At 42.8% G+C, this 22,372-nt stretch overlaps 1 pseudogene; it reads left to right on the top strand.

Annotated features, from left to right (window-relative positions):
* Positions 1-22,040: 22,040 nt before the first annotated feature.
* LOC126195840 (5S ribosomal RNA) lies at positions 22,041-22,158 on the top strand (annotated as a pseudogene).
* The last annotated feature ends 214 nt before the right edge of the window (positions 22,159-22,372 follow it).

The following is a 22,372-nucleotide window of genomic DNA, read 5'->3' on the forward strand; positions in this document are numbered from 1 at the left end:
TCCATACCCGCGAACGTCCATCCGCTCGATGTAATTTGAAATGAGACTCGTCTGACCAGTAATCAACAGTCCACTGTCGGTGTTGACGGGCCCAGGTGAGGTGTATAGCTTTGTGTCTTGCAGTCATCAAGGGTACACGTATGGGTCTTCGGCTCCAAAAGCCCACTTCAATGATGTTTTGTTGAATGGTTCGTACATTGACACTTGTTGGTGGCCTAGTATTAAAATCGGCAGCAATTTCCGGAATGGTTGCACTTCTGTCACGTTGAACGACTCTCCTCAGTTGTCGTTGATCCCGTTCTGGCAGGATTTTTTTTCCGGCAGCAGCTATGTCGGAGATTTGATAACCGCCATTGTGGCAGCAGTAACCGTCCTAACAATTGCGCCCGACACTTGTTGTCTTGTATAGGCATTCCCGACCGCAGCGCCATATTGTGCATTTTTACATATCTCTGTATTTGAATACGCATCTCTATATCAGTTTCTCTCAGTGTATAACATCCTCGTATCCAGTAACTTTATACGAAACATTCGTTTAGTAACCTTCTAATACGTGGATAGATAAATGAAATAAAATAAACGAAAACACTTCTCGAACAAGCGATGCAAAAGTGAGAGGTTGCGACACAAGCCACTATGCTGACATTTCGGCTGAGCTTATCTCACGCTAAAAGGCATCTACATTACGTCGGAAACTTTGACGTTCATTTACTCAGAAACGGTCTAGTATCTATGGGTAAGCAGAGCCACATGTTTGGTTACTTTGGATCTTGTTCCACTGAGCGAAGTTTCTGGGAAATGAGGTTATGGTACTAGCCGTGTTATCCTCCTGAAACGTAACGTGGCCACAGTGGGGTGGAACAAATGACAAATAAGTGGTGCACGCTCATAAAAAACCCGGCGCTTTCAGTAAGTCGTAACTGCGTACTATTAGAATTATGACCCAAATTTTTCGATTTCTGCGATATCTGGGGCTGATAACTTACAAGTGGACTTCTTTTCCCGTAAAATGGGAACTTAGGTTGGTCATGTTTCTTTGTAAGCTTACTGTAACTACGAGGGTAATCCCAAAAGTAAGGTCTCCTACTTTTTTTTTTTAAGTACAGAACTCTGTTTGTGTGGCAGTTGGTCACACTGTTATGAAGAGTGCTTCACGCGCTGTGTGTAAACATGCGCACGCCGCGCTTAGGCGCTCAGTCTTGGCTTGGCTGCCGTTGAGAATGGAGCTGCCGTTGGATGGTACCGCCAAGTGCGAATTGCTCGCAGTTATTCCGTTTTTGAACGCAAAGTGCACTGCGCCGACCTAAATCCATCGCCAATTGACGTAAGTGTATGGTGAGTCGTGCATGGATGTCAAAAATGTTCGAAAGTGGTGCAGAGAGTTTGCAGCTGATCGGACCGCAATGCACCACTAACAAAGGAGCGGGAGATCATCGATTTCTGAGGAGACAGTGTTGAAGGTTGAGAAAAGCATGCGTGAAGATCGGCGGATCACCCTGGATGATCTCTGGACGTTGGTTCCTGAAGTTTCCCGAAGCACCGCTCACAGAATTTTAACGGAAACATTGAACTACCGGAAGGTGTGCGCAAGATGGGTGCCACGCATGCAGACTAAGGACCACATGCGCCAACGAGTTGATGCTTCCCGCGCATTTCTTCACCGCCTTGCAGCCCAACAGGACAACTTTCTGGACTCAATTGAAACGGTGACGAAACCTAGCCGTACCACTTTACACCTGAGACCAAGCAACAATCGCGCCAGTGGCGGCATCCTTCATCGCCAAAGCCGCGTAGCTGGCGGCAAGCTAGTATGACATAGGCATACAAAAACTGCCACAGCGTCTACAAAAATGCATCGACAGAAATTGTGATTATGGCTTGTTTAGGGAAGGAGAGCAGACAGCGAGGTCATCGGTCTCATCGGATTAGGGAAGGACGGGGAAGGAAGTCGGCTGTGCCCTTTCAAAGGAACCATCCCAGTATTTACCTGGAGCGATTTAGGGAAACCACGGAAAACCTAAATCAGGATGGCCGGACGCGGGATTGAACCGTCTTCCTCTGGTGATTATGTCGTAAAGTAGGTAAATGTTCAAGCTGTAAATTGATGTAAACCATTGTAGAAATATACAGGTCTATGTACTTATAAAAATAGGAGACCTTACTTTAGGGATTACCCTCGTAAATACTTGGCTATTGATTCCAAGGAAGTAAAGTCATATTAGAAAATAATGGTCGAAAAAGTGCTTCGCATTTGTGTTCCTCTTTCTTCAAAGTGAATCGGAGTCGCAACTGACGGTGAGTGGTGTTCCTTGACACTTGCTGCTTGCTCCATCAGCAACCCGAGGGTGACCCCTGCTGCTGGGAGGCGATGAATGTGGCCGCCGACGGAGATTAGCAGGCCAGACAGCTCATTACACAGACATCACGCTGTAAGTGAGCACCGCGTTATGAGCGCGGCGATGTAGCGATCGCAGATAGCGCCTGCGACTGGGAAGGCTGGGGCCCCGTGATGAAGAGCTCCCACTTCCTGCCACACTCGTTACGCGCCTGCAGCAACAAAGCACCTGCAGCACGGCAACTCCTCGTACCTTTTTGTCCATTGTTTCTGTCGGATCTGCTACGTAGCCTCCTAGGGGTCTGGTAGCTCTCAAGCTCGTTTCGTGCTGTCCAAAGGCTGCTGCGTACAAATCAATCTCAATGTTGTCTCTTTCCATTTCTATTCAATGGAGAAGCCCTGAGCGATGACGACTTCCCGTAACCGATCTGTCAATGAAGCGTAGCAGTTCTATGATTGTTTCTTGGCAGATTAAAACTGTGTTCCGGAGCGAGACTCGAACTCAGGACCTTTGGCTTTCATGAACAAGTGATCTACCCAAGCATAGCTCACGACCCCACAGCACAGCTTCAGCTCCGCCAGTAGCTCGTGTCCTACCTTCAAAACTTCACAGAAGCTTTCCTGTTAGTTCTGCAAGTTATGCGGGAGAGCTTCTGTGACGTTTATAAGGTAGGAGACGAGCTACTGGGGAAGCTGAAGCTATGTGGAGGGGTCGTGAGCTATGCTTGGGTAGATCACATGGTAGATCTCTTGCCCGCGAAAGCCAAAGGTCTCGAGTTCGAGTCTCGGTCCGGCACACAGTTTTAATCTGCCAGTAAGTTTCATATCAGTGCACACTCCAGAGTGAAAATCTCATTCTGGATTTCTGTGATTATTTGATACCGAAAAGTGCATAACTTGAGTTTGCTTCAGAACATTTCAACTTATTCTCAGTTCGAATACAATAACTTTCTTGAGAATTGAGAAGCATATGTTCACAAGTCATCATGGTTGTAGCAAGCATCACTCGTGCGAAACTCAGCTAGCCCTTTTCTAACATGATATTCTTTGAACAATGGGTGAAGGGCATCAGGCAGATTCGATATTTCTAGCTTTCCGGAAAGGATTTGACACGGTGCCCCATTTAAAGTTAACGAAGGTACGAGCATACGGAATAAGGTTACAGATGTGTGAGTGGGTCGAAGACTTCTTAAGTAATAGAACCTAGTACGTTGTCCTCGACGGCGAAGGTTATCTCTAGGAGCGCCCCAGGGAAACTTTGTTCTCTGTATACATAAATGAATTGGCGGACAGGCTGGGCATCAATCTGCTATTGTTTGCTGATGGTGCCGTGGTGTGCGGTAAGGCGTCGAAGTTGATTGACGGTAGGAAGATACAAGAGGACATGGACAAAATTTACACTTGGTGTGATGAATGGCAGGTAGCCCTAAATGTGGAAAAATGTAAATTAATGTAAAGATGAGTAGGAAAGTCAAACCTCTAGTGTTGCCTTACACTATTACTAGTGTCCTGCTTGACGCATTCAAAGCGTTTAAATATCTGGGAGTAACGTTCCAAGGTGATATGAGGTGGAACGAGCATGTAAAAGCTGTGTTAGGGAAGGCAAATGGTCGACTTCGGTCTATTGGGAGAATTTTAGGAAAAAGTGGTTCACCTACGAAGGAGACCGCATACAGGATGCTGGTGTGACCTATTCTTGAGCACTGTTCGAGTGTTTGGGATCCGTGCCAGGTGGGATTGAAGGAAGACATCGAAGCAGTTCGGAGGCGAAATGCTAGATTTGTTACCGGTAGGTTCGAACAACACGTTAAGTTTTAAAGAGAAGCTTCGGGAACTCAAATGGGAATCCCTGGCGGGAAGACGACGCTCTTTTCCAGAAACACTATTGGCAAAATTTAAAGAACTGGTATTTGAAGCTGACTGCCACAAGATTCTACTGCCGCCAACATACATCGCGTGTAAGGACCACGAAGATAAGATACCAGAAATTAGGGCTCATACAGACGCATATAGACTGTCGTTTTTCCCTTGCTCTGTTAGTGAGAGGAGCAGAAAGGGAAATGACTAGTAGTGGTGCAGGGTACCGTACGGTGGCTTGCGGAGTATCTATGTACAAGTAGATGTAGATGTCGAACAGCCAGAAATAAGGGAAAATCTTAGAAGATTTGGTAAATCTAAATAACTCTGCTGTAAGCGGTGCCTACAAATGTATTACATCAGATAAGGTCCCTACAAACAATCTCTCTCAGGATTGAAGCATTTTCACACACTAGTTCCATCTGTGTGTAGGAGAAGTCGCACAAGCGATGAAAGGATTAAGAAACTAGCCAGGTGCGAGTGGGGCTCGCTCACTGACAGTTCCACACAAACTTAATTATGATGGCATCTTCTCGGGTGATCACTTGAATGGTGGCGTCGCATAGTGGCAACGTTTCGATGAGTTTCTTCCGGTGAAGTGAATAATTATGTATACAGGCAGTTCATCCATTCCGGGAATCGAGAATCTCGACTATTTTTACCTGTTATCGACATTGATACTGGTAGGATCTCGGTCCCAGGGATTCCAAGATTTTCGAGAATGTTCTAATTTCAATAACGTAAGTTTGCCACAGTCATGCAGCAGGCAGGTGACCATTACTGCAAAAATCAGTAGTTCTCCATTAAAGCCGACTGGGTCGCAATGGTAAAAGTCAAACCTCAGGCAAGGAATGACTTTATTGCTCGTATAACGAGTTTCGGAATTTGTGCATCATCGGACATCCAGGAGCGATTAATGCACTTACGGCATTTCAAGTTGCATGCGAAACAGACATTCGCATACTTTTACCATTGCGATCCAGAAAGCCTGAATACTGGATTACTGATTGAAAGACGTGCTTCTCATTCACCATTCAGTGCTCGTGTTTCATATTTCTAATCCCAGCCTTCTGGTATTCCGTAATATAATAATTCAGGCCATGTTAATAATTTCTATGGGTTGCTTATTTGACGATATTTACAGTTTGTCTCACACTGATCTGTGAGAGGAGCTTAACGCTAGTAATTTTCTTTATTTATGGGCGAGGGAACAGTCTTCCTAGCAGCCATTAAGGCTTCCCGTTTCCCTTCCTTTTTCCGATCGCCAGGGTAGCACATGGTGTCGTTTGAACGTTCAGTAGTGGCCAAACTTTCTCCTGTTCTCAGTTCCCCAACCTGCCTTACCAACCTTGTAACTGCTATTTCTGCTCGATTTTAAGGTCACAAGGTCACCTCCCTGTGATATTTCGGCCCTCTGATAGGCCGTTTCAGATACGGCCCGTTTTCCGCGGGTGAGCGCCAACCGCCCTCTGCGGGTGGGTAGTGGACAAAGGGGCAGTAAGTCAGTTCTAGTGTGACCGTGCCTGAGACTGGGGGTGCCGCTTCCAGGAGATAAAGTTTTGGTAAGCGTGAGCGCCGACGTGCACTGTAGCTTCGAGCCCTGGGACACTCTATACTGTACATCCCGAGGTACCTGATTAAACTTTTTGAAATTTATTTTAATGCACAAATAAATGGCTCTGAGCACTATGGGACTTAACTTCCAAGGTCATCAGTCCACTAGAACTTAGAACTACTTAAACCTAAGGACATCACACACATCCATGCCCGAGGCAGGATTCGAACCTGCGACCGTAGCGCGCGCCTAGAACCATTCAGCCACCCCGGCCGGCTAATGCACAAATAATCATGGGCTTTCATTTATTTTGAAAGCGTAAATTTGTCGGCTTCTTGTAAGTGTACCTACTTAGAGAGGAATAGAGGCACTGCAATGCAAGCCGGGCACAGTTAGTTGTTACTGAAGTAAGGAGAAACTAGTACAAATGCACTGCTTAGAGCAAGCTTTGGCGCATTCCAGTGCCTTACACGCTCTTCCCGTAACAGAGTGGAATGGAGGCCGTGCGTCTTGCAGGTGCGGGGCAATTTGTCAGCCGATCCGCCGCCTCTACTGGGGCAGAGCACTCGCGCGGATCCCGTTCGCCACACGGTGGCTGCGGCGGGAACAGGTCTTCGCACTTGCTCACCTGTCACACGAGCCGACAGCAGCCGCAGCCGACAGCCGGCAGCGTTCTTGCAGAGGTCGCAAAACAGAGTGCGAGGTGTGAAGCCGGCGACGGGATCTGCCAGGCGGGCGTAGACAGGTTCCCGGGGGACCGCTTCTTGCCGGCCGGTGGTCCAGTTCTGCGGGGCAGAGAGGGCAGCTGGGCCGCCGCTAATGGATACAACAGGAGCCTTTTTTTTCTGGATGTGAGGCAGACCTTATCCGCGGATCACAATGAAGTGACGCTTGTTTTCCACGTCGCTCCATTGTTTTGCCTGCCGCGTACTTCCCAGCCGTGGTGGCCGCGTTGCGTGACTTTGGATGCTCTCTCAATTTGTCGCTGTGTACAAGGTGGCAGGATCTTATAAAGAACACAAGTAGAGAAAGACCGTGAAAGAACTGCTCATGCTAAATGAACCAAAGTAATCAGTCCTTTAAAATGCAGTTGTCCAAATGATAAACGTACGAAAATTTCATCTTGTATGTCAGCCTATATCTGCGGTCACCCACTTTGCCATTGATGTTCGCCATGGTTATCTACGACTTCTCATAGGAGACGGAAATACACCGTTTTAATTCTTCTAGCCTCTTGAAAATCTGGACTTAATTGCTGCGACGGCCTTACTATTCAAAAAGGAATCACCCATGAATAGACCCGCTTATCTTGGTAGCATGGCAATGTCGCCGAATCTTGAGCCGTCACGATTACAGAACATTTCTCGCTCACCTCTCACGATCTTGCACCGGTCGATCCCGCATCGGCCTACTGGCACCGTATCTACATCTACATCTACATCCATACTCCGCAAGACACCTGACGGTGTGTGGCGGAGGGTACCTTGAGGACCTCTATCATTTCTCCCTTCAATTCCAGTCTCGTATTGTTCGTGGAAAGAAAGATTGTCGGTATGCCTCTGTGTGGGCTCTAATCTCTCTGATTTTATTCTCATGGTCTCTTCGTGAGATATACGTAGGAGGGAGCAATATACTGCTTGACTCCTCGGTGAAGGTATGTTCTCAAAACGTCAACAAAAGCCCATACTGAGCTACTGAGCGTCTCTCTTGCAGAGTCTTCCACTGGAGATTATCTATCATCTCCGTAACGCTTTCGCGATTTTTTCATTACTAAATGAACCTGTAACGAAGCGTGCTGCTCTCCATTGGATCTTCTCTGTCTCTTCTATCAAACCTGGTACAGATCCCACACCGGTGAGCAGTATTCAAGCAGTGGGCGAACAAGTGTACTGTAACCTACTTCATTTGTTTTCGGAGTGCATTTCCTTAGGATTGTTCCAATGAATCTCTGTCTGGCATCTTCTTTACCAACGATTAATTTTATATGGTCATTCCATTCTAAATCACTCCTAATGCCTACTCCCAGATAATTTATGGAATTAACTGCTTCCAGTTGCTGATCTGCTATATTGTAGCTAAATGATAAAGGATCTCTCTTTCTATGTATTCTCAGCACATTACACTTGTCTACATTGAGATTCAATTGCCATTCCTTGCACCATGCATCAATACGTTTCAGATCGTCCTGCATTTCAGTACAATTTTCCATTGTTACAACCTCTCGATGTAGTACAGCATCATCCTCAAAAAGCCCCAGTGAACTTCCGTGAACTTCCGATGCTATCCACAAGGTCATCGGAGGAACATCCTAACGCAAACCGTTCAGTACTCAACTCGTAAAATTGTCAAAAATTCTGCACTTTATTTCCAAAACAAACACCAAAATATCATGACATATTAATTAGAAAATAAAGTCATTGTGATATGCTTTTTAGTTTCGTTAATGAACTCGGCTTGATTACCCCGTGTGAAGAATCTGTGTTCCATACCTGCACTTCGCAGGTGTAAACACAAAATACTCAATCTATTACTGTTTCCTTTCTTTCGATGGCGAAGGCACAGTAATACTGGTTTGTTGTTGCGTTATTACTATGTAGACGAAGTAGTTCATACCTTCAAATTCTTGTTCCACAGTGCAACCAACTGCTCATAGTTTCCATGACACCCTCAAAAGGAGCTCCTTTTGTTACGTCATCCTGTCATTCGAAATAAATTTGAGAAAATAAGAGCTGTTTGGAAGAACACCCTATTTCGTTGTTTTATGTTCAAATGAAATTCTACATTAATCCCCGCCGTCATACATATGTTTTATAGGTGTTTATCATACTAGACATGACATGAACGTTTCGCATCATTGCCCGGGAGGCCCCTCGCGGGGCAGGTCCGGCCGCCTTGGTGCAGGTCTAATTACATTCGACGCCACATTGGGCGATCTGCGCTGCGGAAGGGGACGAAATGATGATGAAGACAGCACAACACCCAGTCCCTGAGCGGACAAAATCTCCGACCCAGCCGGGAATTGAACCCGGCCTCGTAGGACTGTAATCCGTCACGCTGACCTCGCAGCTATCGGGGCGGAGTTTATCATACTTGTAGCTACGTACTCCCGTTATGTTCACGTTGTTGAAGACTTAGCCTTTCTTTCATTTACCGTCATCTTCCAGTGCTCGTGCTTCAGATTGTCCGTGCAACAAAAACTTCTGTTTTCACTTATTTTATGAATCGACTTAATGATCTTGGTGTCGATGAGACATTAAACTCCTGTCTTCCTCCGTACTTCGTTGCTTCCTTCTATGTCCAGATGGGAAAAGGAATTAGAATATCGAATTTATTTATAACACGTTTCTTCACCTTCAGAGAAGTGCATAATATATCTTTATTTCTTCTAGAAACAAGCTGTATCCCGCACGCTCTGACGTTTTCCTTTTTTTGATCAATATTTGTGGCCGGCCAAGGTTGCCGAGCGGTTCTAGGCGCTACAGTCTGGAACCGCGCGACGGCTATGGTCGCAGGCTCGAATCCTGCCTCGGGCATTGATGTTTGTGATGTCCTTAGGTTAGTTAGGTTTCAGCAGTTCTAAGTTCTAGAGGACTGATGACCTTAGAAGTTAAGTCCCATAGTGCTCAGAGCCATTTGAACCATCAATATTTGTGAACTGCAGGTTAATAATTATTGAACTATATGAAATAAAATCGTCATAACTACTGAACGGTTTGTGTTAGAACGTTCAAATTGCACGGTTGGTCGCGGGGCATGGTGAGAACTGGTATAGTTTGGTTTAGTGACGAAGCCCACTTCCATTTCGACGGGTTCGTCAAGAAGCGAAATCGGTGCATGTGGGGGACTGAGAATACACATTTTGCTATCAGGAAGCCTTTTCACCTCATCGGGTGTCTATGTGGTGTGCAATGTCCAGTCACGGAATAATCGGTGCGATGTTCCTTGATGGCACGGTGACAACCGAGCGGTACAAATGGTTCAAATGGCTCAGAGCACTATGGGACTTAACTGCTGAGGTCATCAGTCCCCTAGAACTTAGAACCAATTAAACCTAACTAACCTAAGGACATCACACACATCCATGCCCGATGCAGGATTCGAACCTGCGACCGTAGCGGTCGTGCGGTTCCAGACTGTGGCGCCTAGAACCGCTCGGCCACCCTGGCCGAAAGAGCGGTACATGTAGGTTTTGGAAGCTGATTTCCTCCCCATTATCCAAAGTGACCCAGCTTCCGACAAGATGTGGTTCACGGAAGATGGAGCTCGACGCCATCGAAGCAGTAGAGTGTTTGATGTCCTGGAGCAGCACTTTGCGGACCACATTCTGGCTCAGGGCACCCGGACGCCAGTGGCATGGGCCTCGAGTGGCCGCCATATTCTTGTTATGAAGGGCAATGGCACTACAGGTCATCAATCCTGGTTCTCCGGCCGCATGGGAGGCGACAGCTGGGTTGACAACCATATCTGTCCCGGGCGTCTCCATACGCATCTTCGTTGATCATTGGGACTCAGTTCAAAGCGGGTCTCACCCCTAAAAAGTCACTAAAAACTCAATGAGTCGAAGTACGATTACGAAGTTTTATGATATAAGAAAGAGTTTTCAGCTCCGCGACAATCTAACCAGCGGCGATAGGGTGCAGTATGCTCTCAGATTCTATCAACTTTTTGAGAGGAAAAGTTTTATAATTGTAAACTAATTCTATATTACGGTGTATGCAAATAAATGCATCGTATTGACATCCTGTGACCTACACTGATGGAAAAAATTCGCATCACAACAATTTTATAGAACGCCTGGATCAGGATTTGTTGTGGAGAGCGCTTCAGAGAGAACTTACAGTTTATCGTTGATAATTTTATTGATCATGCCGTTGTAGGGGCGGTAACATCAACTTGCCAGGTGGTGTCATGCTAAGAAAACTGGTGCCAGAGACAATTGATTCTCGTGACATTGTCCTGAAGGTCTTGTCACAAAATTACTTTGTGCAGGTAATTAGAGAACCAACTCGGGAAGGTAATATTTTACTTCTTAGGCCTCCTAGCAAAAAACAGACCTGAACTTTTCGAATCAGTTAACTTAGAGGAAGGCATCAGTGAGCACAAGCCTGTGACAGCAACTATGACTACGGGTATTACAAGCAATGATAAAAAAGGTCGGAAAATGATAGCAAGCATGCAAACTGCACAGTACCTGAGTAGTCGGCATGAAATATCCAGTGCTGAGGACGAAGGTTTGGAGCACAAACAGGAAAAATTCAAGAGCATCGTTCAATATATTTTAGACAGGTATGTTCCGAGCAAGGTCTTAAGCAAAGACGCACAGTGGTTTTATAGTCGTGTTAGAAAACTACTAAGTAAATAAAAGAGAATTTCATCACAGATTCAAGAGAAGTCAAAACCTGGCTGACAAACAAAAGCCGAAAAAAACGAAAATCAGTGATAGAGGAAGTCAACGAATCTGAAAGTAAAAGTTTGTCAAACTATCTGAGTAAAAATGCTAAGAGGTTTCCGTCTTACATAAATCAGTAAGCGGTTCGAAATCCTCTATTGATTCGCACAGTGACCTTTCTGGCTGCGAAACGGAAGATAACAGAGAGAAGACCGAATGACTGAATTCAGTCTTCCGAAACTGTTTCACCGCGTAAGATCGTAACACGGTCCTTCGTTTCTACTATCGTACGAAAACGAAAATGGCAGATATTGAGATAAACGATTGCCGAAAATAAAAGAAACTCAATCGCTTAGTAGTGGAAAGGCATCAGGACCAGGTGAGATACCTGCAAGACTCTACAAAGATTATGCGAAAGAAATTGCTCCCTCTGGAGCAAAAAGGAGTACCCAGCGACTGGAAGAAGGCGCAGATCATTTTCGTTTTTAAGAAGGACTGTAGGACACAAGCTAATACTTGTAGGCCTGTTCGTTGACCTTAGTCTGTTGTAGAATTATGAAATATGTTTTATGGTGTTTTATGGTGTTCTTGGAGAACAAAACTCTCTATATTTCGCATACACAGATCTTGCGAAACTCAACTCGCGTCTTTCCTCCATGAGATCCATAGCGGTGTGGACAACGGCGCTCAGGTTGATGCGGTGTTCATTCACTTCAGGAAGGCTAGTGAAAAAATACTAGCTTACCGATTACCAGAACAGATTTATGACTGAAATCAAGACTTCCTTGCACATAGAACTCAACACGTCACTTGTAACAGAACAAGGTCGGCTGATCTGAAGGTGATTTCCAGACTGCCCCAAAGAAGTGTGATAGGGCCTTACTGTTTACAATCTGTATATATGATCTAGTAGAAAGCGTCGAAGCTCTTTAAGGCTGTTCGCAGATGATGATTGGTCTACAAGAAAGTTGCAAAGGCAAGAGACGGCAACCATCTGGAGAATGGCCTCCAGAGGATTGATGAATGGTGCAGGCAGTTACAGTTGACCCTAAACGTAAATAAATATAACATGTCTTACATACATAAGACAAGAAATCCACTACTGCTTAACTTCACAACTGATGACAAATTGCTGTAAACACTATCTACCGTAAAGTATCTACGAGTAGCTATCCAGAGTGGCCTTAAGTGGAATGACCACATAAAACAAATAGTGGGAAAATCAGATGCCAGGCTAAGAGTCATAGGAAGAATTTTAAGGAAATGTAAGTCATCTACGGAAGAAATGGCATACAAAGAACTTGTTCGGCGGATTCTTGAGTGTTGTTCTCCTATCGCGGATCCTTACCAAGTTTCCGGGAAGAATCGCGCAACATATTACTTCCTCCCACATAAGCATCCCGAAATGACCACGACGAGAAATTATGATTAATACAAAGGCTTACCGATAATCATTCTTCCTACTTGCCACTCGCAAGTGGAACAGAAAAGAGGGAAACCCGATGTAACCTCTGCCACGCACCGGTACATGGCTTGCAGAGTATGATGTAAACAAATGCACTTTCACAATACGTAGTAACATTCTTGTAAATATTTTTCTATTTCTTCTTTCTGAGAAATGTTTGCTGAACATTTGTTCTCTTTTTATTTCCATACCGGAATGTCACACTACAAAGTGGAAATGAGAACGAGATAGAGATTTTTCGTGATTGTTTGAAAAGTATTCGTGTAATAAATGTTAGCTGCTTGTACCTTGACGTCAGTTACTAGAAATTAATCACAAATGTTTGTAATAAAAGTTTAAAACAATATATGAATTATATGAATCGACGACGGCAGCAAATGAGTAGCGAATTAATTTCTGGCATGGTCGGAAGTACTGCTGTACGTCCTCAATGTCTGTTATCCACAGGAATTTTTCCTCAAAGCTCTGATTGTGAAACGATTTGGCGTCGCTAAATTGGAACATCTTTGCCTGTGACACTTATTCGGTGGTTAGATCTTTGCAACAACTATTAAGGTACGTTTACACTGGGATACATGTATCGCGATATGTATGAGCGACATGTCAATTTGACATGTCGCGATACATCACCTCATACAAAAATTCACGGAACTTGTATGCGGACCCTCGAGCTCATACATGTCGCGTATACATTTTGTATATCGCTTTTTGGCCATATACGCGACATGTATGAGCGACATTTGAACTCGCGCATGCGCAATACTATCATTTCCTGTCGTCTTGTCGACTGCCGCTTATTTCGACGATTAGCGCATGGGTAGTACCAAGCTCTTTGGCGGCTGTTTGAGTTTTGAAGGTGCCGACTGTATTTTCGACGTTAATGTATCTGCATAGAATATCAAAAAGTGCCATATGCAACATTATTCTTCGTGTTTGCGAGGCCATTGTGCAAGTTTATCCCAAGAAGTGAAGGTAAAAGTTTTAAATATATAAATCAGAGTATGTAATACATTATATAATTTTTTCATGCATCTGGCACGTATTTCAATGTTTTGCTATTATTCCGGCGGCCTCGCGTGATAATGTTGACAACGGATGCCGACAATCGTGTGTGAGACGTTGGCATTAGCAATCGCGTGACAATGCAAATGTTTTGTCATGAAATCTTCGTTTTACGAGGAATCCCCAGTGGCTAAAAAACGGAGTGTTACTGCCAACTGATCCTCTGGTGGAATCGCTTCCCGAAAGTTTGTGTTGGTTTTGGACACAAGAGGAGCCACAAGTGATAACAAACCGCGGAAATCCTCCATACTCATCCTAACATAATTTCTAAAATATGCACCATCCTCTAGCGTTAATTCACGAGAAACTCTCTGTGCCACCATCTACGCTTCCTCCGCCTTTTCTTCCTATCATCTTCCAAAAGAGCAAGTGTATCAGCACATAAAAATGTCAAATCTTCCAAATCGTCGTCGGAAGCTATCGCACAGTGATACGTATCAACCAGTGTAAACGCACGCTCATACATGTATGAGGTTGATACTTGTCAACTCATACAAGTCGCGATACATGTCGCAAAGTCGCATATACATGTATCTCATACATGTGCCGATACAAATCGCAGTGTAAACGCACCTTTAGTTCAACTGTCTGCAGGAAAAGGACAAATGAACAGGTTACGTTTGAAGCACTCTGGGTCCACGTGTTACTGGCAGTATTTGCGACACACAATGTTATACTTAATAAACGGTAAATGTGGTTAAATACTAAAACCTTTAAAGTATTGTAATTTTCGTTTTATAAATTCAGAAACCTATTTTTTGTTGTACAGTGATATTTATTTCCTAGATGCGTATAACCCTTTGTTTTTAAGGCATTTTAGTTGCTTTTTATTTTATTTTTATTTGTTACTCGTCTATTCTGTCAAACTCTGCGGTTCACCTAATATGGTCGTAGTTTACAGTTCACATGCCAAGCTCTTTTACGAAAATTCAGCACACAGTCGCGTAGGGATGTCTGGATTTTCTTGTTATCATCATTGTGTTTTCTTTAAGTAAATGAGGTGAACCACTTCAATATTTATTTAGGAATAGTTTCACATTTATAGTACGAGATGGAGACAACAGATATCAAGGAAACAAATAGAAGTTATGAGTAAGAACGTCAATGTTCTCAAACTATAAATCTGAAGTTCTTTCAACATTAACGTTCAAGGGTTCTGATCATTTATTTAACGAAAAATGTGATGTCAAAACAAAAAAATCAAAACATTTCGACGAATATATTCCGACTTTTCGTAAGAGATGTGGAAGTACGCCCTTCAATCTATAAACATATGAGGAGATACGCAGAGTTTGGCAAAAGAGAACAACCCAATTCGCCATTTCAAAATTGTAAATCTTTTTGCCGTTCCTTACTAGAAGCGGGATGTAGAGAATTGTCCTGTGGACGGCGGCAAATAAAAGTTCTAATAAGTTACAAACGTTTACAGTCAACAGTCCATCAATGTGCGAGCATGTGTTTATTTGTGAACATATAACACTGCAGAGGTATACACAAAGGAAGTGTTGAATGGATAATACATTTCCGTTTACATATACGTCTGTAATATTCCATCAGCGTCGCTATGTGGGTGGTTGGGTGGGAATTGGGAATAGAGAATGATCTTATTTTTTCAAAAGCATTTAATTAGATGTTTTAGTTTCTTTGTTATTTATCTTCAGACTCCGAAGTCTGGAAAAGAGTGGGTGGATGTCGATGACTGTACGGAATTTCCACAAAATAAATACAAAATGTTTGTTCTATTTCTATGGGAGCATGCCACTTTCGAATAGTTGTTACAAATCTCTTACATATAAAGGCTATGCATTTAATGTGTATAGATGGTGGATAACGGTTGTTCTTCTTTTATGTAGATCTAAAATATTAAAAAATATCCAATAAAATTAAAGATATTCTGAGCATATATAGTTTATAGGTTTTAAAAACTACGGTATTAGAAAGTGACACGCGCCCGTAACAACAGAAATATTTCCACCATATTTATGGAAACTACGTGTAGTCATATTTGTTGCGATGAAAGATATTTAAATCTACATAAGGACAAAGTCCTATAAGGGAAAATTTTCCATTAACGAAAATCTGTAAAATAATTTATAACCCTCCTACTGCACTTTATGCACAGGATTTTGCAACAACCGCTCAAAAATAACCTGAGCCGATAATAATGAAAAAAATAATTCCAATTTATAGTGTGACAGTTATATACAGTCTTATTTGCAACATAGCTGCAAAGATGTATGTAGCATAATATATTGTTAACGAGTCTCCTCTAAGGTAAGTTATTATTCATGCAAAATATCTTGGGATATTACTTGTTCTTACGTTAAATTCATAAGTGATACTAATGCAGTGAAAATATAGCACCTTCGTTTTAAATACTTTAAAATGCCCGAACGTCGAAATTGTACAGGGTGATTCAAAAAGAATACCACAACTTTAAAAATGTGTATTTAATGAAAGAAACATAATATAACCTTTTGTTATACATCATTACAAAGAGTATTTAAAAAGGTTTTTTTTCACTCAAAAACAAGTTCAGAGATGTTCAATATGGCCCCCTCCAGACACTCGAGCAATATCAACTCGATACTCCAACTCGTTCCACACTCTCTGTAGCATATCAGGTGTAACAGTTTGGATAGCTGCTGTTAGTTCTCGTTTCAAATCATCAATGGTGCCTGGGAGAGGTGGCCGAAACACCATATCCTTAACATACCCCCATAAGAAAAAATCGCAGGGGGAAGATCAGGGCTTCTTGGAGGCCAGTGATGAAGTGCTCTGTCACGGGCTGCCTGGCGGCCGATCAATCGCCTCGGGTAGTTGACGCTCAGGTAGTTACGGACAGGTAAGTGCCAATGTGGTGGCGCTCCATCCTGCTGAAATATGAATTGTTGTGCTTCTCGTTCGAGCTGAGGGCTGCGAACAAATGCTTGCTGGATGCGTGCTACATTTTCATCACTCGTTCTCGGCCGTCCAGAACTTTTCCCTTTGCACAAACACCCATTCTCTGTAAACTGTTTATACCAACGTTTTATACACCACCTATCAGGAGGTTTAACACCATACTTCGTTCGAAATGCACGCTGAACAACTGTCGTCGATTCACTTCTGCCGTACTCAATAACACAAAAAGCTTTCTGTTGAGCGGTCGCCATCTTAGCATAAACTGACGCTGACGCCTAGTCAACAGCGCCTCAAGCGAACAAATGTACAACTAAATGAAACTTTATAGCTCTCTTAATTCGCCGACAGATAGTGCTTAGCTCTGCCTTTTGTCGTTGCGGAGTTTTAATTTCTTAAAGTTGTGGTATTCTTTTTGAATCACCCTGTATAATTGTATATCAAATAAAGAAAATATCAGGTGAAGGCATCAGAAAATCATTTAAGAAATTAGTCATCGTAGCAGACCATGTTTTAGTGAAGATTAGGCAATGACATCATTTGTTAACATCGAAGCTTGACGTATTCTTGTCGAACTCGCCAGTATTGGGGTAATGAATTAGTGCTTTCGTGTCATTTTAGTCTTTATAGTATTTGATTTAATTGTCGTACGCTGCAAACGTTGCGCCAGAGAATGGTATTGTTGCTACTTTTGTTCTCTCACAAGAGAGACGAAATACCTGAAAGCAAGAAAATATTTACGTTTCGCAACTGATGAACAAAAACAAATAAGAAAAACCTAAACAATTCAGAAATAGAAACGTAAGTAGGTAAATGATTCTTAATGAAAACTGCTTCAGCAGTGAAAAGGTCAGAACTGCTTAACGAGAAAACTGATTCTCAATCTTTTTTAGCGTTTAGAAAGAAAACAAGATACAAATAATGAAGTAATAAGGCGACACTGTAAATATTTGGATGACACTTTTCCTATTCTTGCACCATCCAGTTTATCAGGCGACCATTGTCAAGAACGTCTGCTATGAATTCTGCTTTGGTCAGTATCACTACTTGTTCCTGCACTCTTCCTTTTCCCTTTATACCGTATACTGCTGATGATAGGAGGTCGCCGAATGCTCGTCGTCGCCACCCAGTTAACACGCGGCACGGAATTTGTGTTCCCCCAACTGTCTGCGTCTCGTGTTACCCATGCGAAAGGGTGGAAACGTTTTCTAAATGTTTGAGAATCGTATACGTGAGACGGGATGTGAGTGACAGCGCGGTATTTATCTAATCGGTTGTGGGAAACTGCCTGCAAACCACATCAAGCTTGTTCAGCAGACTGATCCAAATCTTTAAGTGATTTTCTGGTCTAGAGCTTTCAAAAGAACGCAGTCGAAAGACCTCCAGACTTCAAGAAGAATATAATAATTCCAGTACCAAAGAAAACAGATGTAGTCGGTGTGAAAATACCGAACTATCAGTTTAATAAGTCATGGTTGTAAAACAGTAACACGAATTCTTCACAAACGAACGGAAAAAGTGGAAGAAGCTGACCTCGGGGAAGATCAGTTTGGATTCCGTAGAAATATTGGAACACGTGAGGCGGTAATGACCCTACGACTTATCTTAGAAGATAGGTTAAGGAACGGCGAACCTACGATTCTAGCATTTTTAGAATTAGAGAATGCCTTTGACAATTTGGAGTGGAATATTCTCTTTCAAGTTATGATGCTGGAAGGTGTAAAACACAGGGAGCTAAAGGCTATTTACAATTTCTACAGAAACCTGGCAGTTATAAGAGTCGAGGGGCAGTGGTTGAGAAGGGAGTGAGACAGGGTTGTAGCCTATCCCCGATGTTATTCAGTCTGCATAAAGCAAGCAGTAAAGGAAAAAAAGTAAAAGTTGTTGTAGGAATTAAAATCCATGGAGAATAAATAAAAATTTTGAGGTTTGCGGCGACACTGTAATTCTATTAGAGACAGAAAAGGAAATGGAAGAGCAGATGAACAAAATAGACAGTGTCTTGAAAGGAGGATATAAGATGAACATCAACAAAAGCAAAACTAAGATAATGGAATATAGTCGAATTAATTCAGGTGATGCTGAGGGAATTAAATTAGGAAATGGGATACTTAAAGCAACAGATGAAGTTTGCTGTTTGGGAAGCTAATTAAATGATGATGGTGGAAGTAGAGAGGATATAAAATGTAGACTGGCTACGGCAAGGAAAGCATTTCTGGAGAAAGAGAAATTTATTAACATCGAGTATAAATTTAAATGTTAGGAAGTCTTTTCTGAAAGGGTATGTATAGAGTGTAACTATGTATGGAAGTGAAACATTGACGATAAACAGTTTGGACAAGAAGGGAATAGAAGCTTTGGAAATGTGGTGCTAGAGAAAAATGCTGAATATTAGATGGTTAGATCGCGTAACTAATGAGGAGGTACTGAATAGGAATTTGTGGCACAACTTGACAACAAAAAGGTATCGGTTGGTAGGACATGTTCTGAGGCATCAAGGGATCATCAGTTTAGTACTGGAGGTAAGCGTGGAGTGTAAAAATCGAAGAGGGAGACCAAGAGATGAATACACTGAGCAGATTCAGAAGAATGTATGTTGCAGTAGTTATTCGGAGATGAAGAGGGTTGCACAGGATAGCGTAGTATGGAGAGCTTTATCAAAGCAGTCTCTGCACTAAAGGCCACAATAACAACAGCAACCTGAACACGCAAATCACGGTTAAAACTTTAAATGCGTATTTTTTTACATTGGTTCGCATAATTAAAAAAAGAAAAAACTACAAGGTAAAATTGCATTTGTTTCTGATTTAATAAAATAAACACTTGTAAATTTGACGTGAACCTCGAACTACAATGCACTTTTCCTAATGTTTGCTTTTATTTTGAATTAAAGCCAACAAAATTTAACGACCAAAGTTTGTTTACATAGTATTTTGCGTGTATACTTTTGTTTATCTCTGAATATTTGCAGTAAAAATTTTTTGCAATAAATGTTAATATATGAGCTTAAAATTAGACTCCGAGACCGGATAACCACCTTAGACTGGCGAGCGGGTTAGATATGAGGGCGGCCGAACTTCTGCTGTCCCGGAAGAGTCGTGCTGACACCTGCGGCTACCGGAATTTGTCGTTCGTTCTCACACTCTGCTGCTATATTTTGGATATTTCGCAAAGAAATCATCTCTACGTTAATGTCACTTTCGTTGTTCAGGTGCCAAACTGCGCAACAGGTAACTTTCACAACACATCCAGTTTTAAAATTTTGTATGTGGCTTGAACAGCAACCATAGCATGAAATCTTCGTGCTGAAATAGCAAACAGGCAATCAGCTGCAAAATGGAAGGTTTATTTAAAGCCTTCTTTTTATAGTTTAAATGAACCATCATTTTGCAAGTGACTGCCCTTTTTATTATTGCTCCACGACAAGGCAGTTTCGTCGCTGACGTGTAAACGAAAAGGACTGCTCGTGAGGTGCCAGCTCCCGTACACGAATGAAACGTGGTGCTGTAGTGGACTCACTTGCCGCGAGTAGTCGATCGAGATGAGAAAGATGCTTGCTTAAGTGGGGCGTAGAGCGGTCGGTACACGGGACTAATTAGCTAACGTTGACGTGAAGCTCTATGAGTTTCGTGACGTCACTTCCTGCTATTTCACGTTCGGGAGCCATTTCGTCACTTGAAAAACAAATTCTGCCATATTTCTGCGACGTGTCAAGTGAAGTAGAACCAATAAGAAGCAAGAACGGTCCCTACGTCGCAGGCAGAAACCTTAAGGACCGCAGAAAGCAAGACGCCATACTGTACTCATCATATGGGGTCATGTTTTTCTAAGAGAAAAAGTATTCATTTCATAAAAGCATGTAATCAGAATAACAGCTGGAGCACATCCAAGATCACCTTGCAGACATTTATTTATGGAACTTCGGATCTTCACAGTAGCTTTGCAAGACATACATTCTGTGGTGTCACCGCCAGACACCACACTTGCTAGGTGGTAGCCTTTAAATCGGCCGCGGTCCATTAGTATACGTCGGACCCGCGTGTCGCCACTGTCAGTGATCGCAGACCGAGCGCCGCCACACGGCAGGTCTAGAGAGACTTACTAGCACTCGCCCCAGTTGTACAGCCGACTTTGCTAGCGAAGCTACACTGACCAATACGCTCTCATTTGCCGAGACGATAGTTAGCTTAGCCTTCAGCTACGTCATTTGCTACGACGTAGCAAGGCGCCATTACCAGTTTATATTCAGTGTAATAATGTCTAAACAACAGCGACGTTCTCCAATTGTGGATTAAAGTTAAGTATTCCAAGAACTACATTCTTTTCTTTATAGGATAATTACTTTACCTTGTTCCAGACCTCACGCCAATCTGCGTGAGCTTAACGCGTGCCTTTCGGCTACCTCCGAGTGGCTTGGCTGTCTTGCTACGCCACTACACTTTCAATTATAGAATTTGTTATTGGCAACGCATCCCAATTCCAAACAAAAGCGAAGTGCGTAACTACAACACTAGAAGAAAGGACGATCGTTACTATTCTGTGTTAAACCTGACTTTGGCACCGGTCCGTAGCTCGTGGTCGTGCGGTAGCGTTCTCGCTTCTCACGCCCGGGTTCCCGGGTTCGATTCCCAGCGGGGTCAGGGATTTTCTCTGCCTCGTGATGACTGGGTGTTGTGTGCTGTCCTTAGGTTACTTAGGTTTAAGTAGTTCTAAGTTCTAGGGGACTGATGACCACAGATGTTAAGTCCCATAGTGCTCAGAGCCATTTGCACCATTTTTTTTTAATTTGGCACAGAAAGAGATGAATTATGCTGCCACAAAAATCTTTAGTCATTTGCCAATCAACATTAAAAGTGTGACAAATAGCCAACCAATATTTAGAAACAAACTAAAAGAATCTTTGAATGACAATGCCCTCTATTCAATGGATGAATTTTTAGACATAAAGTAGTAACTCATATATATATATATATATATATATATATATATATATATATATATATATATATATATATATATATATATATCAGAGTTAAGACAACAGCACACTGAAGATTAAGCATCTTAGCATCACGGCAGTTCAGCGTGTGCGGTCAGAGGGTTGGCTGCCCTCAGTAATAATAATAATAATAAAAATAAATAAATAAAAGTGAATGGAGTATTCAACGATGAAATTGAATGGGTGTCATGTGACGTCCGCCCAGACCAAATACCGAGAACAATAAAGAACAACATGAAAAAAAAAACCGTAGTGAGAAAGGGCACCATCTTGCAGTACAGAGGTTAGTTCGAGTGGGATTCGATTGCTATTGTGTCTATTTTCTTTCCCTTAATTTTTCATCTTCGCGGTTTCTAACAATGTGTCAGACTTCCTTAAGAAATGAAGAGGAATAATTTGTGAAATTCTTGATGTTAGGTAAATGTAATGCGTTCTCTGTCACGAGTGAGTTTGTTCGATTTGGTGAACTTTTAAAGAGTCAACGGCCTTGCCGCAGTGGTAACACCGGTTCCCGTCAGATCACCGAAGTTAAGCGCTGTCGGTCTGGGCTAGCAATTGGATGGGTGACCAACCCGTCTACCGAGCGCTGTTGGCACTCAGCCCTTGTGAGGCAATCTGAGGAGATGCTTCATTGTGAAGTAGCGGCTGCGGTCTCGTAAACTGATGTACGGCCGGGAGAGCGGTGTGCTGACCACTTATCCCTCCATATTCGCATCCAGTGACGCCTGTGGGCTGAGGATGACACGGCGAGCGGTCGGTGCCGGAGTTTAGTTTTTTTAGTTTTACAACTTTTAAAGGCTCATGTCCTT

Source organism: Schistocerca nitens, chromosome 7, assembly GCF_023898315.1.
Source record: "Schistocerca nitens isolate TAMUIC-IGC-003100 chromosome 7, iqSchNite1.1, whole genome shotgun sequence".
NCBI classification, from domain to species: Eukaryota; Metazoa; Arthropoda; class Insecta; order Orthoptera; family Acrididae; genus Schistocerca; species Schistocerca nitens.